General features: G+C 43.1%; 1 pseudogene; it reads left to right on the top strand.

Annotated features, from left to right (window-relative positions):
* The first annotated feature begins 5,557 nt into the window (after positions 1 to 5,557).
* On the top strand, positions 5,558 to 6,650 carry LOC116476499 (aminomethyltransferase, mitochondrial-like; annotated as a pseudogene).
* The last annotated feature ends 13,213 nt before the right edge of the window (positions 6,651 to 19,863 follow it).

The following is a 19,863-nucleotide window of genomic DNA, read 5'->3' as shown; positions in this document are numbered from 1 at the left end:
GGGTGATTTCTGCATTTCCAACTGAGCTTCCACTGGTGATACCCAGGGAAACAGGGTCTGGAGTGGACCTCCAGCAAACTCCAACAGACCTGCAGCTGAGGGACCTGACTGTTAGAAGGAAAACTAACAAACAGAAAGGAATGGCATCAACATCAACAAAAAGGACATCCACACCAAAATCCCATCTGTAGGTCACCAACACCAAAGACCAAAGGTGGATAAAACCACAAAAATGGGGAGAAACCAGAGCAGAAAAGCTGCAAATTCTAAAAACCAGAGCACCTCTTCTCCTCCAAAGGATTGCCGCTCCTCGCCAACAACGGAACAAAGCGGGACAGTGAATGACTTTGACGAGTTGACAGAAGTAGGCTTCAGAAGGTCAGTAATAACAAACTTCTCCAAGCTAAAGGAAGATGTTTGAACTCATCGCAAGGAAGCTAAAAACCTTGAAAAAAGATTAGAAGAATGGCTAACTAGAATAAACAGTGTAGAGAAGAACTTAAATGACCTGATGGAGCTGAAAACCATGGCATGAGAACTATGTGATGCATGAACGAGCTTCAGTAGCCAATTTGATCAAGTGGAAGAAAGGGTATCAGTGATTGAAGTTTAAATTAATGAAATAAAGTGAGAGGAGAAGTTTAGAGAAAAAAGAGTAAAAAGAAATGAACAAAGCCTCCAAGAAATATGGGACTATGTGTAAAGACCAAATCTACGTTTGATTGGTGTACCTGAAAGTGACAGGGAAAATGGAGCCAAGCTGGAAAACACTCTTCAGGATATTATCCAGGAGAACTTCCCCAACCTAGCAAGGCAGGCCAACATTCAAATGCAGGAAATACAGACAACACCACAAACATACTCTTTGAGAAGAGCAACCCTAAGACACAAAATTGTCAGATTCACCAAAGTTGAAATGAAGGAAAAAATGTTAAGGGCAGCCAGAGAGAAAAGTCGAGTTACCCACAAAGGGAAGACCATCAGACTAACAGTGGATCTCTTGGCAGAAACTCTACAAGCCAGAAGAGAGTGGGGGCCAATATTCAACATTCTTAAAGAAAAGAATTTTCAACCCAGAATTTGACATCCAGCCAAACTAAGCTTCATAAGTGAAGGAGAAATAAAATCCTTTACAGACAAGCAAATGCTGAGAGATTTTGTAACCACCAGGCCTGCCTTACAAGAGCTCCTGAAGGAAGCACTAAACCTGGAAAGGAACAACCGGTACCAGCCACTGCAAAAACATGCCAAATTGTAAAGACCATTGATGCTAGGAAGAAATTGCATCAACTAACAGGCAAAATAACCAGCTAACATCATAATGACAGGATCAAATTCACACATGACAATATTAACCTTAAATGTAAATAGGCTAAATGCCCCAATTAAAAGACACAGACTGGCAAATTGGATAGAGTCAAGACCCATCAGTGTGCTGTATTCAGGAGACCCATCTCACGTGCAGAGACACACATAGGCTCAAAATAAAAGGATGGAGGAAGATCTACCAAGCAAATGGAAAGCAAAAAAAAGCAGTGGTTGCAATCCTAGTCTCTGATAAAACAGACTTTAAACCAACAAAGATCAAATGAGACAAAGAAGGCCATTACATAATGGTAAAGGGATCAATTCAACAAGAAGTGCTAACTATCCTAAATATATATATGCACCCAGTACAGAAGCACCCAGATTCATAAAGCAAGTCCTTAAAGACCTACAAAGAGACTTAGACTCCCACACAATAATAATGGGAGACTTTAACACCCCACTGTCAATACTAGACAGATCAGAGAGACAGAAGGTTAACAATGATATCCAGGACTTGAACTCAGCTCTGCACCAAGAGGACCTAATAGACATCTACAGAACTCTCCACCCCAAATCAACAGAATATACATTCTTCTCAGCACCACATTGCACTTATTCCAAAATTGACCACATAGTTGGAAGTAAAGCTCTCCTCAGCAAATATAAAGGAACAGAAATCACAACAAACTGTCTGTCAGACTACAGTGCAATCAAATTAGAACTCTGGGTTAAGAAACTCACTCAAAACCACACAACTACATGGAAACAGAACAACTTACTCCTGAATGACTACTGGGTAAATAACAAAATGAAGGCAGAAATAAAGATGTTCTTTGAAACCAACGAGAACAAAGACACAACGTACCAGAATCTCTGGTACACATTTAAAGCGGTGTGTAGAGGGAAATTTACAGCACTAAATGCCCACAAGAGAGAGCAGGAAAGATCTAAAATCAACACCCTAACATCACAATTAAAAGAACTAGAGAAGCAAGAGCAAACAAATTCAAAAGCTAGCAGAAGGCAAGAAATAACTAAGATCAGAGCAGAACTGAAGGAGACAGAGACACAAAAACCCTTCAAAAAATCAGTGAATCCAGAAGCTGGTTTTTAGAAAAGATCAACAAAATTAATAGACCACTAGCAATACTAATAAAGAAGAAAAGAGAGAAGAATCAAATAGATGCAATAAAAATGATAAAGGAGATATCACCACCAATCCCATAGAAATACAAACTACCATCGGAGAATACTATAAACACCTCTATGCAAATAAACTAGAAAATCTAGAGGAAATGGATAAATTCCTGGACACATACACCCTCCCAAGACTAAACTAGGAAGAAGTTCAATCTCTGAATAGACAAATAACAGGCTCTGAAACTGAGGCAATAATTAATAGCCTACCAACCAAAAAAAGTCCAGGACCAGACGGATTCACAGCCGAATTCTACCAGAGGTACAAAGAGGAGGTGGTACCATTCCTTCTGAAACTATTCCAATCAATAGAAAAAGAGGGAATCCTCCCTAACTCATTTTATGAGGCCGGCATCATCCTGATACCAAAGCCTGGCAGAGACACAACAAAATAAAAGAATTTTAGACCCATATCCCTGATGAACATCGATGTGAAATCCTCAATAAAATACTGGCAAACTGAATCCAGCAGCACATCAAAAAGCTTATCCACCATGATCAAGTTGGCTTCATCCCTGGGATGCAAGGCTGGTTCAACATATGCAAATCAATAAATGTAATCCATCACATAAACAAAACAAACAACAAAAACCACATGATTTTCTCAACAGATGCAGAAAAGCCTTCGACAAAATTCAACAGCCCTTCATGCTAAAAACTCTCAATAAACTAGGTATTGATGGGACATATCTTAAAATAATAAGAGCTATTTATGACAAACCCACAGCCAATATCATACTGAATGGGCAAAAACTGGAAGCATTCCCTTTGAAAACCGGCACAAGACAAGATGCCCTCTCTCACCACTCCTATTCAACATAGTGTTGGAAGTTCTGTCCAGGGCAATCAGGCAGGAGAAAGAAATGAAGGGTATTCAATTAGGAAAAGAGGAAGTCAAATTGTCCCTGTTTGCAGATGACATGATTGTATAATTAGAAAACCCCATCCTCTCAGCCCCAAATCTCCTTAAACTGATAAGCAACTTCAGCAAAGTCTCAGGATACAAAATCAATGTGCAAATATCACAAGCATTCATATACACCAATAACAAACAGCAAAATCGTGAGTGAACTCCCATTCACAATTGCTACAAAGAGAATAAAATTCCTAGGAATCCAACTTACAAGGGATGTGAAGGACCTCTTCAAGGAGAACTACAAGCCACTGCTCAACATAATAAAGGAGGACACAAACAAATGGAAAAACATATAGGAAGAATCAATATCGTGAAAATGGCCATACTGACCAAGGTAATTTATGGATTCAAGGCCATCTTCATCAAGCTACCAATGACTTTCTTCACAGAATTGGAAAAAACTACTTCAAAGTTGATATGGAACCAAAAAAGAGCCCGCATTGCCAAGACAATCCTAAGCAAAAAGAGCAAAGTTGGAGGCATCACACTACCTGACTTCAAACTATACTACAAGGCTATGGTAGCCAAAACAGCATGGCACAGGTAGCAAAACAGAGATATAGACCAATGGAACACAACAGAGGCCTCAGAAATAACACCACACATCTACAACCATCTGAACTTTGACAAACCTGACAAAAACAAGAAATGAGGAAAGGGTTCCCTATTTAATAAATGGTGCTGGGAAAAGTGACTAGCCATATGTAGAAAGCTGAAACTGGATCCCTTCCTTACACTTTATACAAAAATTTATTCAAGATGGATTAAAAACTTAAACGTTAGACCTAAAACCATAGAAACCCTAGAAGAAATCCTAGGCAATACCATTCAGGACACAGACATGGGCAAGGACTTCATGACTAAAGCACCAAAAGCAATTGCAACAAAAGCCAAAATAGACAAATGAGATCTAATTAAACTAAAGAGCTTCTGCACAGCAAAAGAAACTACTATCAGAGTGAACAGGCAACCTACAGAATGGGAGAAAATTTTTGCAATCTACCCATCTGACAGAGGGCTAATATCCGGAATCTATAAATAACTTATACAAACTTACAAAAATAAAATCCCATCAAAAAGTGGGCAAAGGATACGAACAGACACTTCTCAAAAGAAGACATTTATGCAGCCAACAGACGCATGAAAAAATGCTCATCATCACTGGTCATTGGAGAAATGCAAATCAAAACCACAATGAGATACCATCTCACACCAGTTAGAATGACAATCATTAAAAAGTCAGGAAACAACAGGTGCTGGAGAGGATGTGGAGAAATAGGAACACTTTTACACTGTTGGTGGGAGTGTAAACTAGTTTAACCATTGTGGAAGACAGTGTGGCGATTCCTCAAGGATCTAGAACTAGAAATACCATTTGACCCAGCGATCCTGTTACTGGGTATATACCCAAAGGATTATAAATCATGCTACTATAAAGACACATGCCCATGTATGTTTATTGTGGCACTATTCACAATAGCAAAGACATGGAACCAACCCAAATGTCCATCAATGATAGACTGGATTAAGAAAATGTGGCACATATACACTATGGAATACTAAGCAGCCATAAAAAAGGATGAGTTCGTGTCCTTTGCAGGTACATGGATAAAGCTGGAAACCATCATTCTGAGCAAACTGTCACAAGGACAGAAAACCAAACACCACATGTTCTCACTCATAGGTGGGAATTGAACAATGAGAACACATGGACACAGGAAGGGGAACATCACACACCAGGGCCTGTTGTAGGGTTGGGGGCTGGGGGAGGGACAGCATTAGGAGAAATACCTAATGTAAATGATGACTTAATGGGTGCAGCAAACCAACACGGCACATGTGTACCTATGTAACAAACCTGCACGTTGTACACATGTACCCTAGAACTTAAAGTATAATTTTAAAAAAAAGAGCAATAATTTTTTAAAAGAAAAATGTGCTCAGTGGCCAGCTTTTGAAAGAAAGTCTAAAAGAGAGTTCCCGACCTCCTGTGCATTAAGTTTATCTACATACTTACCTGTTCCCTTTAATAACTGTAGTTTTTGCTGGTGTTTAAATATTCTAAGAACTACATCTCCCAGAGTGTGTGGCAGAGTGGTGGCCTCTGTGCACCATCTGCACCCGTCAGAGGCGACAATGCAGTGGACTGTGAGCACCGTGGCCAATCGGGGTTTTCTCCTGCAGGCATTCCCTCCTGCCTTGTGTCATCCGCTTAGTTGTGCACAGACTGAGATACGTGGTGGTGACCCAGTGAAGCTGATGCAGAGTCTAGTGGTTGGAGACATTGCAGAGCTGAGGCCAAACCAGAGGACACTGTTGCTGTTTACCAATGAGGCTGGAGGCACCTTAGATGACTTGATTGTGACCAGCACTTCTGAGGGGCACCTATATGTGATGTCCAACACTGGCTGCTGGGAAAAAGACTTGGCCTTCATGCAGGACAAGGTCAGAGAACTTCAGAGGCAGGGCAGAGATGTGGGCCTGGAGGTGGTGGATAATGCCCTGCTAGCCCTGCAAGGGTCCCCTGTGGCCCAGGTGCTACAGGCCGGCACGGCAGCTGACCTGAGGAAACTGCCTTCATGACTAGTGCTGTGATGGAGGTGTTTGACGTGTCTGGCCGCCACCTTACCCACTGTGGCTGCACAGGAGAGAATGGCGTGGGCATTTTGGTGCCAGCAGCGGGGGCAGTTCACCCGGCATCAGCTCTTCTGGAAAACCCAGAAGCAAAGCTGGCAGTGCTGGCAGCTTGTGCCTGGAGGCAGGCCTCTGGCTGTACAGGAGTGACACTGATGAACACACTACCTCTGTGGAGGGCAGCCTCAGTTGGACATTGGGGAAGTGCCACTGAGCTGCTCTGGACTTCCCTGGAGCCAAGGTCATTGTTCCCTAGCTGAAGGGAAAGTGCAGTGGAGGCGTGTGGGGTTGATGTGTGAGGGGGCCCGATGCAGGCACACAGTCCCACCTGAGCATCGAGGGTCCATGATTGGTACTGTGCCCAGTGGCTGTCCCTTGCCCTACCTGAAGAAGAATGTGGCAATGGGTTACATGCCCTGCCAGTGGTCAGCCAGGGACAATGCTGCTGGTAGAGGTGCGGTGGGAGCAGCAGATGGGTGCAGTCAGCAAGATGCCCTTTGCGCCCATGAAATACTCTACCTCATGTGAGGATAGCTCAGGGCAGGGCCATCCCCCCCAGAAGTCTTGCCCTAGAGGGCATCCTACAAGGGCTTAGGCAGGAAGCTGAGGCAGAACTCACTGGGGGTGGGCAGCTAAGGGGGAGGTTGGTTTTAGTTGTCTGGTTAAGGGGGCCATACCACCTACTCTCTCCACCCAACCCATGGCCACTCCAGCTCCAGGACCCTGTTTCTGAGCGACAGACCAGCCCATTCAATGTCTTCTTTCGGTCCATGATCCCACTGACCCACTCTAGCCTGATGGAGGGAAATGAGAAGCTCTGGTTCTGCTATCTCTCCCATTCTGCCAGGTGCCGGCTGTGGAACAAAGGCTCACCTTTTTTTTTTTTTGAGACGGAGTCTCGCTCTGTCACCCAGGCTGGAGTGCGGTGGCGTGATCTCGGCTCACTGCAAACTCCGCCTCCTGGGTTCACGCCATTCTCCTGCCTCAGCCTCCTGAGTAGCTGGGACTACAGGCGCCCGCCACCACGCCCGGCTAATTTTTTGTATTTTTAGTAGAGATGGGGTTTCACTGTGGTAGTCAGGATGGTCTTGATCTCCTGATCTCGTGATCCACCCACCTCGGCCTCCCAAAGTGCTGGGATTACAGGCGTGAGCCACCACGCCCGGCCAAAGGCTCACCTTTGTGGGGAGGATAAAACCTGCCCAACCTGCCTCACCTTGGTTATTCGCATTGCAAGGAGTCATTACCATGGGCAGTATGGGCTCAGGCCACCCCTTCCAGTTTGCTTTCCATAAATGCAAATTGTCCCTACTGTGAGTCAGGAATGACTCCTAACTCGCAGTGGGGCTGCTGTAAACTTGGGGATGGTTGAGGGAACACAGACGCAGTCTTCCACGCTCCCCAGTTGGTCCAGCCTGCTGCCCAGAAGCAAACCATGGCAGGCTCACCACCGGTTCTGTGCCACAGGGCTGTTGTAGGACAGGCTGGGCTTCCTCCTGGACTCACCTTACCCTGGGCTGACCTTTGCCCCTGGTATCCAATAATGGCCTCCACTAAATCCTGAAAAAAAAAATTAAACACACTTCCTTCTTAAAAATAAATATTCTAAAAATTCTGAGGAAATTATTATTATTATTATTATTTTGAGACAGGGTCTCACTGTCACCCAGGCTGGAGTGCAGCGGCACGATCACGGCTCACTGCAGCCTCAACCTCCCAGGCTCAAACGATCCTCCCGCCTCAGCCCTGAAAGTAGCTGGGACTACAGGCATGCACCACCACATCTGGCTAATTTTTGTATTTTTTTATAGAGATGGGGGCTCATCATGTTGTCCAGGTTGGTCTTGAATTCCTGGGCTCAAGTGATCCTCCTGCCTCTGCTTCCCAAAGTGCTGAGACTACAGGCATGAGCCACCACACCCAGCCATAAAGTTAATTTTTTATTTTTATTTTTTTCATAAAGTTATTTTTAACTCAGGTTTATTTACAAAGAAAATGTATGACAGACCTTATGTAGTTCTGGGCCATGAGGCTGCTTCAATGAACTCTCCATCTATTGAGCTTATGGTAAATGTTCCACCATCTTCTAATTGGAATCCACACTAATGGCCAAATAATATGTAGACTCGAAAGTATGTATGCTTTTCTTTTTTTTTTTTTTTGAGACAGAGTTTCACTCTTGTTACCCAGGCTGGAGTGCAATGGCACGATCTCGGCTCACCGCAACCTCCGCCTCCCGGGTTCAAGCGATTCTCATGCCTCAGCCTCTCAAGTAGCTGAGATTATAGGCATGCACCACCACGCCCGGCTAATTTTGTATTTTTAGTGGAGACAGGGTTTCTCCATGTTGCTCAGGCTGGTCTCGAACTCCCGACCTCAGGTGATCCACCTGCCTCGGCCTCCCAAAGTGCTGGGATTACAGGCGTGAGCCACCGCACCCAGCAAAAGTATGTATGCTTTACAAAATATTACACTTATATTAACACACCTGATTCTATCCTGAAGTAGAGCCAAAAGTCCCCGTAATCTGTTTAATAGATTCAAAATAGTAGAGAGAAAATCTGAGCAAATCATCGTACTGTTTTGTTTTCCTCCCTCCCAAACAATGCAGCAGCTGAGTGGTGGCTGGATTGCCGGATTCTGGGGGTGCTGGTTTGCCCAGTATTTTCATAGTTGAGTGCAGATACTCCCATGCCCTGGCAAACCAGGTTTGCTCACCCTAGCTGGGGAATAAGCAGGCCTTACATGCCCACCTAGGAAGGTCTGAGTTTATCAGTACAGTAGCATCATGAACAAACAGTCACCAGGTACAGCTTCCTAGAAGCCTCTTTTCTCAGAGAAGAAAAGACAAGATAATCGCCCCCCCTAAAATGGCAGATTTGCCACTGGATCCAGTTGCCTTGTGTTTTCCTCATCACTCACACTGTGGTGGGTGTCAGCTGGAGTTCCAGGCCCTCCAGACCAGGGTTGAGGGTTTTTTCACCTTGTACCCCAAGGAGGTAAAATAGAGTAACAGTCAAGAGTGGAGGCTGCGACTCCTGACCACCTACGGTCAAATCGCTGCTCTGCGCCTTCCTTAGGAGTGGTGGCTTTATAATTGTCAACTTAGCTGGACTGAACTACATGTCTCACAATTCTCCTGCCTGCATGGCTCTGGTTAGGGTGGGCCACCAGAGACATTCTTCAATCAAGACCCTCTGCATCTGTAAATTTATTAAGTCTGAAAACTGGGTAAAAGTCTGTGACTTTCTACTATGATGATGCAAGCTACATTTTTGACTACCCATCCATTTTGTTCCTAGGAACACTGTGATCAGTTACCACCACAGATCTTTGTGAGCTAAGGCAACTGGTTAGCAATATGTTCCTGCTGCCCTGTATTGTAAATGTGTCCATGCTTCTTGTCTTTGGTGGTTAAATGCAGTCACTTTGACTCTGCCTCTCTGGGATTCCATCATCCCCATTGAAATCAGGAAGCCTCTCTCAATGGTTGCACTCCTTACAGTCACACCTAGCCTGCAAAGGAGACACCCACAGAGCTTTTCCATTCTGCAGGTGCCTTAGTGCAGGGAGTTGTCTCCTGACTCTTTTTCTGAAACATGCTGGGGGCTGGGTGTGCAGGTTGCACTTGGTAAATCCAGTCCTATGTGCCTATCTCCCTAAGCCTTTGGAGTCTCTCTTCCATATTGTGACAGGAAAGCTGTCTAGTTAAAGTGCACTCATATGAATGAATTTAGCCTGTTCTAGTGTTCTATCCCACTATTCTCATTCGAACATCTTTAGGATGCACTTCCACACATGTTCCCCAGGTCTCTGAAGACACACATTAGAAAAGTGTGGCAATTCTTTTGGCGTATAAACTATTTCTTCCTGGGTCATGGTGGGTCCCTGTCCTACTGGAACTTGCTGAGATTTGGCAATAATCATGAGTCTAGTGGCAACAAGGGGTGGTTGTGGTAGATTTAGAGAAGAATGAGTAACTCCTTTTAAGGCATCTGTCCCCAGATGAGCTTATCACAGATATTTAAGCAGAGGAAGGCTAGTCTTCTACCAAGAGCAAGCTACTTCCACAGGAGAGGGAAGCTCAAAACTATACATTCAACTATTGTAAGTCAGCAACCCTCACTCTTAAATTTTATGTTTAATTTTTTAGCAATATCAGCCCTCTGGCTGTGAGCAATAAAAGATTCTTTTAGGGCTATCCTCAAAGCTCTGTGGTCCTCTAACAATGACTTGAGCTCAGAGTTAAAGGATTTGGGTTTGTCATTTTTCTGTTAGTACTCAAGTATGCTCAGAAAAATCCGTCTCACAGCACATTCCTTACAGTCATCATGTACTGCCATAACAGTTAGTTGCAACTGCCATTTGGGCTCCTAAGACACTTGCTTCAGTTACAACTTCATTACAATTAGCCACAAGCGCTAGCTTGATGTGTGATGTCCCTGCATGCCACAGGTCACTAGCTTCCCATTTCCCATTGCTAAGGAGCTCAGCACTGTGCTGAACTCCAAGGACGGGGTCAGCCCTCAAATCCCATCTCCGCAGGTCTATCTCCTAGGACTACTCCCAGCACCATTTTGTGGCAGTTGGATTCTGTATTAGTCCAGAATCGGAGTATAATTTGAACAGGGAAAGTTTAATAAATAGAATTATTAACTAGAGGAGGGGAATAACTAAAAGGGGTAAGCAGAATGCTAAAGAATACTCTAGAGCTGAGAAAAGTACTTGAGGAAGAAGCAAACTTGGAAGGGATTCCTCTCGTCAAGCTGGAATTCAAGCTTTGCTGGAGAAGGTGTGGCTGCAGTCCACTGGAGGGTGGACAAGTTTGCTGGGTTGACCCAGGCCAGAGCCAATCTAAGTCACTGGACAGGCAGGTAATATTCTTCTAGGGAGCAGGGGGACGGAGGCTGGCCAGAAAACCACAGTTAGGACTAGCAAGTGGGAAACATGCCTCTGGGACGCACGTGAGAAGGCTGGCAAACCACTCCAAGGTGTAGGAGAGGGCTGAGGCTAGCGGATGGACCTGTGCAGGGATTGAGAGCATCAAGAACCCCTTTACTGACTGCTTGTCATGAAGCCTGGTGTTAGGAGGGCTGCAGCCAGGTGGTCACAGAGCTGGAGCTGGTGGCTTGCCAAGGGACTGTGCCCTCTCTGTGCACACTGGTATGTTAGTTTGCTAGGTCTCCCACAACAAAGTACCACAGACTGGGGGGCTTCAACAACAGAATGTATTTCCTCACAATCTGCAGCTAGAAGTCCAAGATCGAGGTGTTGGCGGGGCTGGTTTCTTCTGGGGGCGTCTTTCCTTGGCTTGTCTTCTCCCAGTGCCTTCACATGTTTCCTTTTGTGTGAGTCTGTGTCCTCATCTCCTCTTCTTGTAAGGACACCAGGCATATCAAATTAGGGCCCACACTAGTAACCTCATTTAACCTTAATCACCTCTTTAAAGACCCTATCTCCAAATACAGTCATATTCTGAGGTACTGCAGGTTAGGATGTCAACATGAATTCGGGGGGACACAATTTAGCCTGTAATAGTTGGGGAGGAGCATTACTGGATGTCCCTGCCATATGTTGCTTACAGCCAGGAGCAGAGAAGCAAGAAGCAAATGGAAACACGCCCGACCAGGAAGAAGCCCCTTCCTCCTGCAGGGTCCCTTCAGCGCCCTCTACTGAAAAATTCTGACATCCCGCTCACTGCAAAGGAGAAAAGTCTACAGGATTCAACTCCACTATTGCAGAGTAGATAATGAAGGACGGATTTAGAGCTGAGAGGCAATAAATTAATAACAAGCACACTGGTTCTTCAGCTTTCCCAGCATTTCTGTGAGTTTTCTAATGTCCTCTAGAGAAAATGTGTGCCTAAACTGACTGGTTTACAACTGAGAACACTGGCAAATTTGTAGTTTCCCACTTTTTTTTTTTTTTTTTTTTGACAGTAGTTGTGCATTATGGTACCTTCAAGTTCTCATTTTGGGAGAAATAAACAAATTTTCCCTGGAATTTTACTATTATGATAAGTATAAATTAAAATTATCTCCATTTAACATGGCATGGTAATGGGCTATGGAGACAAGACCAGAAATCTAGCTTTCCTGTTGTTCCTTGTATCTGCCTGGTTCGTCCCTGTTTCAAGGCTGATACACTTGCTCTTCCTCCTTCCTGGAACTCTCTTCCGTCAGGTATTCACATAGCTTCCTCCATCACATCAATTAAACCTCTGTTCAACTGTCACTCGGAAATCCTTCCTTAGTACTCTATCAAAAATAGCCTCCTTTCCCCATAACTCTCTTTCACCAGGTTTTAGTTTTCTTTATAACAACTTACCACTACATTATATTATTTAAAGTAGCCTATGCACTTATTTACCTACAGAGTTACTCACTTATTATTAAAATGCAAGTTCTAGGAGGGTAGGGATATGTCTTGTTTACTGAGCTATCCTCAGAACCTAGAATAGTGTATGGCATATAATAGGTACTTGATAAATATTGATTAAGTGAAGGGCTGTAGGTTTCAGAAAAGAGTTGGTTTTTCCAGAACACAACTCCATATGCAGGCATATCTACAGCAATGAAAATTTAGCCTCTAAACTTAATTAGGATGGCAACAATATAATTCTGTTTTGATTATTCTCACCCTAACTTGGTAAAAATGACTTTTGTTCACTTTTTAAAAATTGTGGTATAGTTAGCATACAGTAAAATTCACCTTTTGTGTGTGGGTACAATCCTAAGAGTTTTGGCAAATGCCTATAACTATGTAAAACCACTGCAATCAAGATATAGAACAGTTCCATCATCCTCCAAAATCTCCTCCATCCCTTTTGTAGTCAGATACTCCTCTGACCTCCAGTCCCTGGCAGCCACTGATCTGTTTTCTGTACTTATAGCTTTGCTTTTTTCAGATTATCACACAAATGGAATCATGTAGTATATAGTTTTTTGGGTCTGCCTTCCTTCACCTAGCATAATGCATTTGAGATTCATGCATTTTGCTACATATATCAGTTGTCTGATCCTCTTTATTGCTGTATAGTATTTCATTATATATGTACCATAGTTTGTTTATTCTTTCACCAGCTGAAGGACATTAAAGTTTTTTTTTTACAATTTGGGATTATAATGAATCAAGCTATTATTAACATCATGGACAGGTTTTTGTGTGAACATGTTTTCTTTCCTCATGGGTAAATACCTAGGAGTGATTTTACTGGGTCATATACTCAGTGCATAGTCAATGATAAGAAATTGCCAAACCAGGCCGGGCACGGTGGCTCATGGCTGTAATCCCAGCACTTTGGGAGGCTGAGGTGGGCAAATCACTTGAGGAATTTGGGGTGGGTGGTCCCAGCTACTTGGGAGGCTGAGGCAGGAGAATCGCTTGAACCTGGGAGGTGGAGGTTGCAGTGAGCCAAGATCACGCCACTGCATTCAAGCCTGGGTGACAGAGCAAGACTCTGTCTTAAAAAAAAAAAAAAAGAAATTGCCAAACTGTTTTCCAAAGTGACAAAACCACTTTGCATTTCTACCAGCAATGTATAAGAGTTCCAGTTACTCTACATCTTCACTACCACTTGCTATAATATGGGATGGCTATGGACTATGGAAACAAGACTAGAAATCTGGCCTTCTTGTTACCCGAATCTGCTTCATTCATCCCTATGTCAAGGCTTATGCACTTGCTGTTCCATCTTCTTGGAACATGTTCACGTGTGTTAGCGTAACTTCCATTCACATTTTATTTTAAAGGAGAGCCTATCTATGCACACATAAAGACCAGCTAAAAACAGAATGAAGAAAATCAGAAACATGAATACATGAATGAGAAAAAATTATAAAATTGTATGCCTTTCCCTACATTCTTCCATGTTTCAGAGATCTTAACAATTTTCAATTAGTAATTAATCTGTGCTAAAAACTTTTTTATTTGTAACATGTTTTTAAGTGGATTTGTTTAAAATACTCAGTGTGTATTTTGACCAGGCATGGTGGTTCATGCCTGTAATCCCAGCACTTTGGGAGGCCGAGGAAGGCAGGTTGCCTGAGGTCAGGAGTTCGAGACCAGCCTGGCCAACATGGTGAAACCCTGCCTCTACTAAAAATAAAAAATTAGCCAGGCATGGTTGCATGCACCTGTAATCCCAGATACTTGGGAGGCTGAGACACGAGAATTGCTTGAACCCTGGAGGCAGAGGTTGCAGTGAGATGAGATCATGCCACTGCACTCCAGCCTGGGTGACAGTGAGACTCTGTCTCAAAAATAAAATAAAATAAAATAAAATATTTAGTGTGTATTTTTAGCAGTATTTAAAAAACATTGATCAGAGCCATAAACTTCCTCCAGATTATAAAGTGTTAAAGTGTCTTTAACACTTTCCTTTCTTCAAGGAAATGATGTAAACTGAAAGCAATTTATGTTTATGAGGCATTCCTGCAATGGAACATGACCTTTGATCCCAATAATTCTTTCACAGATGTCGCTTAAGTATAAAGCAAGTAAAAGCCATGATTATTTCAGTTTGTTACTATGCCAATGCCGCCTAAGAAAAAAATTACTAACTTGAATTTTCAAGATTGTTGAAGAGTTTTAAACGAGGTAAACAAATATAAATCTAGTTAACATTTGCATGCATTACTTTCCATTTCTTTACACTGAATTTATACTTTATTAATGGGTAGAATATCCCTAGATATGTGTGTGTATATATATATATACACACACATATCTGTCCCCTAGGCTGAAGTGCAGTGGTGTGATCTTGGCTCACTGCAACCTCTGCCTCCTGGGTTCAAGCGATTCTCCTGCCTCAGCCTCCCAAGTAGCTGGGATTATAGGCACCTGCCATCACGCCAGGCTGTTCTGTATTTTTAGTAGAGACGGGGTTTCACCATGTTGGCCAGGCTGGTCTTGACCTCCTGACCTCAGGTGATCCACCCGCCTCGGCCTCCCAAACTGTTGGGATTACAGCCCTGAGCCACTGTGCCTGGCCTTATTTTTTTATTTTTTGACACAGGTCTGAGCCACTGTGGCCAGTGGGATATCCCTTTTAAAATTCATCTATAATTTTTTTACAAATTCTCCAATTTTGTCCCCACCTTTCCCCCACCCCTCTAAACTGACACCATTTAAAAAACTCAGGCTTAGAAACTGAATGTTAAAATTGTTCTCCTGAAATAGAACCTGAAAAATCAGCTTCCTCTTTTTTTTTTTTTTTTTTTTTTGAGACGGAGTCTCGCTCTGTCACCCAGGCTGGAGTGCAGTGGCACCATCTCAGCTCACTGCAAGCTCCGCCTCCCGGGTTCATGCCATTCTCCTGCCTCAGCTTCCCGAGTAGCTGGGACTACAGGAGCCCGTCACCACGCCTGGCTAATTTTTGTATTTTTAGTAGAGACAGGGTTTCATCATGTTAGCCAGGATGGTCTCGATCTCCTGACCTCATGATCCGCCCGCCTCGGCCTCCCAAAATGCTGGGATTACAGGCATGAGCCACCGCACCCGGCCTCAGCTTCCTGTTAAGTGAACAGTTCCTCATAGATGGTTTCCGGAAAGACAAATCTTTTGGAGAAGAAAAAGAGTGCTAAAAATGCCTGAAGGCAATGAATCACATACTGTGCTGTTAAAAGCTTTATATACGTGATTCATTCTACAAATATTTTTTGAGAACTTACTATGTGCTAGGCAGTATTCCAGACCCTGGAAATAAAGTATGATGATTCAAACAGAAAATATCTGTGCCCTCATGAAGTTAGGTTCTTGTTAGTGAGGACACACAACAAAGAAAATAAGTAAAACAAATTACAGTCATGTGCTACACAGCAATGCTATAGTCAATGATGAGCCACATATAGGACAGTGGTCCCATAAGATTATATTGTATTTTCACTGTACCTTTTCTGTGTGTTTTTTTTTTTTTTTAGACAAGTTCTCACTCTGTTGCCCAAACTGGAGTGCAGTGGTGCGATCACTGCAGCCTCTACCTCTTGTGTTCAAGTAATCCTCCCACTTCAGCCTCCCAAGTAGCTGGGACTACAGCCATGCACCACCACACCCGGCTAATTTTTGTATTTTTTGTAGAGATGGGGTTTAGTCATGTTGCCTGGGCTGGTCTTGAACTTCTGGGTCAAGTGATCCTCCTGCCTTGGCCTCCCAAAGTGGTGGGATTACAGGTGTGAGCCACCACACCCAGCCCTTTTCTGTGTTTAAATATGTTTAGATTCACAAATACTTACCATTGTGTTACAATTACCTACAGCATGAAGTACAGTATGCTACGCAGGTTTGTAGCCTAGGGGCAATAGACTATATACCACATAGCCTAGGTGTGTAGTAGGCTAGACAATCTAGGTTTGTGTACATGAACTCTATAATGTTTGCACAGGGATGAAATTGCCTAATGATGCATTTCTCAGAACGTATCTCCATCTGTAAGTGACACATGACTGTATATGTTTTAATATGGAGAAAAATAAGGCAGTGAGAGAGAAAAAAAGTTTGTGTAATTGTGTGTGTTAAGTTTTAGAAAATGAAGACAATGGTTTCACTGAGTTGGTGACTTTTGGGCAAATACTGAAGGAGGTGAGGAAGTAACCATGGCAACATCTGGGAAAGCATTCCAGGAACCCCAAAGAGGCCAGAAGGCTGCAGCGGCACTGGCGAGGGAGGGAGTGGAAGAAGAGCCAGAAGGCAGCAGGAGCCCGCGCACTGAGGGTCCTTTGGCCATGCTAAGGACTTTGGCTTTACACTGGGAGAAATGGGGAGGTATGGGGAGGTTCTGAGTTAGAGGAATGACATACGCTGGCTTTGGTTGTAGCAGGATCAGCCTGGCTGCTATGGTGAGGACACATGAAAGTGGGCAAGGGAGAAGGAGGGAGACCAGTTAGGAGGCTAATGCTTTAATCCAGTGGGGAGAAGATAGGGACTTGGGCCAGGGTGGCAGCTGTGGAGGTGGCAGGAAAAGATTAGATTCTGCATGTATTTTGAAGGTAGAACCAATAGGCTTTTCTAATGTCTTGAATATGGAACGTGGGAAAAAGGAGTCATGGTTGATTCCAAGGTTTTGGTCAGAGCAAAAGGAAAAGTAGATGCCATTAGTGAGATGGCAAGAAGGGTGGGAGGAGGAGGTTTAAGGCTGAGATCAGGAGTTCAGTTTTGAACATATTGAATTGGAGGTGCCTATTTGGCATTCATGTTGAAATATCAAGTAGGCAGTTCAATATTCAATTCTGCCAAGTGCAAGTTCAAAAGCAAAGTTTAGGCTGGAGGTACACATTTGGGAGTAATCAGTATACAGATGACATTTAAAGTCAAGAGTTTAGATGAGATCATTTTCTCATGCAATTCTTAAAACACCAGCATGAGGTAGATATTATTTTAATCCCCATTTTAGATATAAAGAGATAGGCTGGAGAGGTTTAAATAGTTCACTCTAAGTCATTCAGTTAGTAACTGTAGGGACTCCAATGTTCATTCTTATCTCTAAGAGATAGTTTTCAAATTGGGCTCTGTGACAATCCTAAAAGAAAGGAAGGTTCAGTTTAAGGGGACTGTCTCTGATTTCCATCTGTACGTATTTGTTGGGGTTTTATGTACAATTTTATTTGAAAAAAAAAAAAGTATTTATGCTGAATGGGGCGACTCACGTCTCTAATCCCAGCAACTTGGGAGGCTGAGACAGGAGGACTGCTTGAGCCTAGGAGTTCAAGACCAGCCTGGGCAACAAAGCAAGACCCTGTCTCTACAAAAAGAAAGAAAGAAAGAAAGAGAGAGAGAGAGAGAGAAAGAAAGAAAGAAAGAAAGAAAGAAAGAAAGAAAGAGAGGTGCAGTGGCTCATGCCTGTAATCTCAGCACTTTGGGAGGCCAAGGTGGGTAGATCACTTGAGGTTAGGAGTTGGAGACCAGCCTGGCCAACATGGTGAAACCCCGTCTTTACTAAAAATACAAAAATTAGCCAGGCATGGTGGCACGTGCCTGTAATCCCAGCTACTGATTCTGAGCTTTTTGAAGATAGAAACTGTCTAAGTCATCTCTGTATTTGCAGCAACTAGCCTGTGCCTGCACACAGATGTTCAACAAATGTTTAATGACTGTCTGAATAATATATATTAATTGGAACAACTATAAAAATGTTTAATGTTACCTTCTCCATGGAAGAGATAGTTCAGTAGAAAGCAAGAAATCCAAAATCCCATCACAATTAATAACACGATGATCTTATAAAATGAGAGCACAAGTCTAAGTATGTCAGATATCAGATCTTGGGGATATAATCAATGAACGAGGCAGCACACATCAACAACAACAATAACCAAATGGGCAAAGACATGAAGGCAACTCACACAGAAGAAATAAAAATGCTCTAAAAACATTTTGAAAAAGATCAACTACTTTAGTGATCACAGAGTTGTGAGTGAAACCACATATTGTTCTTGCCTATGTGTCAAAGTTTTAAAAATAGTATCTCTTCATATTGGCCAAGGTCTGAGAAAGAGGCTCTCATGCACTGCAATTAGCAATGTGTACCTTTCTGTAGGGTAATTTGAGAAAATGAATCCAAAACCTTTAAAATGTGCATACCACCATACTCCACCCTCCACACCTACCCTCCAATCCCTGGAAATGTACATGCATATACACAAAGACATTCTGCTTCTAGGATTTTTCCTACAGAAATATTCACAGATATGCCCAATGATACAAATCTATTCATGGCCCTAGTGCTTGTGAGAAGGAAAAAATGCAAATATTGAAATCCTATGTGTTCCATGATAGGATTAATTAAATTGCAGTGCATACATATGATAAAAACCTATGCAGCCAAAAAACACCAATGTATTGAAAGAAGCATTAATGACATGGGAAAATATTAAGTGAAAAAAGTAGATTTTACAAAAGAAGTATAGTATAACCTCTGCCTCCCAGGTTGAAGCAATTCTCATGTCTCACTCACCCTCCTGAGTAGCTGGGATTGATTACAGGTGCGTGCTACCAAGCCCGGCTAATTTTTTTTGTATTTGTAGTAGAGACAGGGTTTCACCATGTTGGCCAGGCTGGTCTCGAACTCCTGACCTCAAGTGATCCACCTGCCTTGGCCTCCCAAAGTGCTGGGATTACAGGCATGAGCCCCCATTCCTGGCCTGATTAATTTCTAAAGTTAAAAATTAGTTACTGTATGCCAGCACCTATATTAAATGTGTTGCATAGTCTCTAAATTATACATTAACCCTAAGAAATAGGTGTCACCATTGATACAGGGCAAATGAACCCCAAAGTGGAGCTTAGTCCACGAGGGTTCTTGGCTTTGCCCAGGAAAGAAGGGCAAAGGGCAAGCCAGAGACAGAATAAAACAGCTTTATCGAAAAGGCAGTGTTATGCTGCAGTGTTGTTAAGAGTTGTGACTGCTCCTGCAGAGCAAGGCCACCTGGTGGGCAGAGAATAGCATTACTTATATTCTGAAATAGTTTTGATGATATGTACATGAAAACGCTTTTATAATGTTACCTCACATAGTCAACTTTTTATGTTGTTGAACAGCATTAATAATTTCTCTTTTTTTTTTTTTTTTTTTTTTTTTTTTTGAGATAGAGTCTTGGTCTGTCGCCCAGGCTGGAGTTCAGTGGCGCGATCTCGGCTCACTGCAAGCTCCACCTCCCGGGTTCACGCCATTCTCCTGCCTCAGCCTCCCAAGTAGCTGGGACTACAGGCACCCGCCTAATGTTTTATATTTTTAGTAGAGATGGGATTTCGCAGTGTTAGCCAGGATGGTCTCGATCTCCTGACCTCGTGATCCACCCGCCTCGGCCTCCCAA

Source organism: Hylobates moloch, unplaced genomic scaffold, assembly GCF_009828535.3.
Source record: "Hylobates moloch isolate HMO894 unplaced genomic scaffold, HMol_V3 SCAFFOLD_2, whole genome shotgun sequence".
NCBI lineage: Eukaryota > Metazoa > Chordata > Mammalia > Primates > Hylobatidae > Hylobates > Hylobates moloch.
Note: the sequence above shows the minus strand (reverse complement) of the source record. Positions and strands in the feature narration are given on the sequence as shown.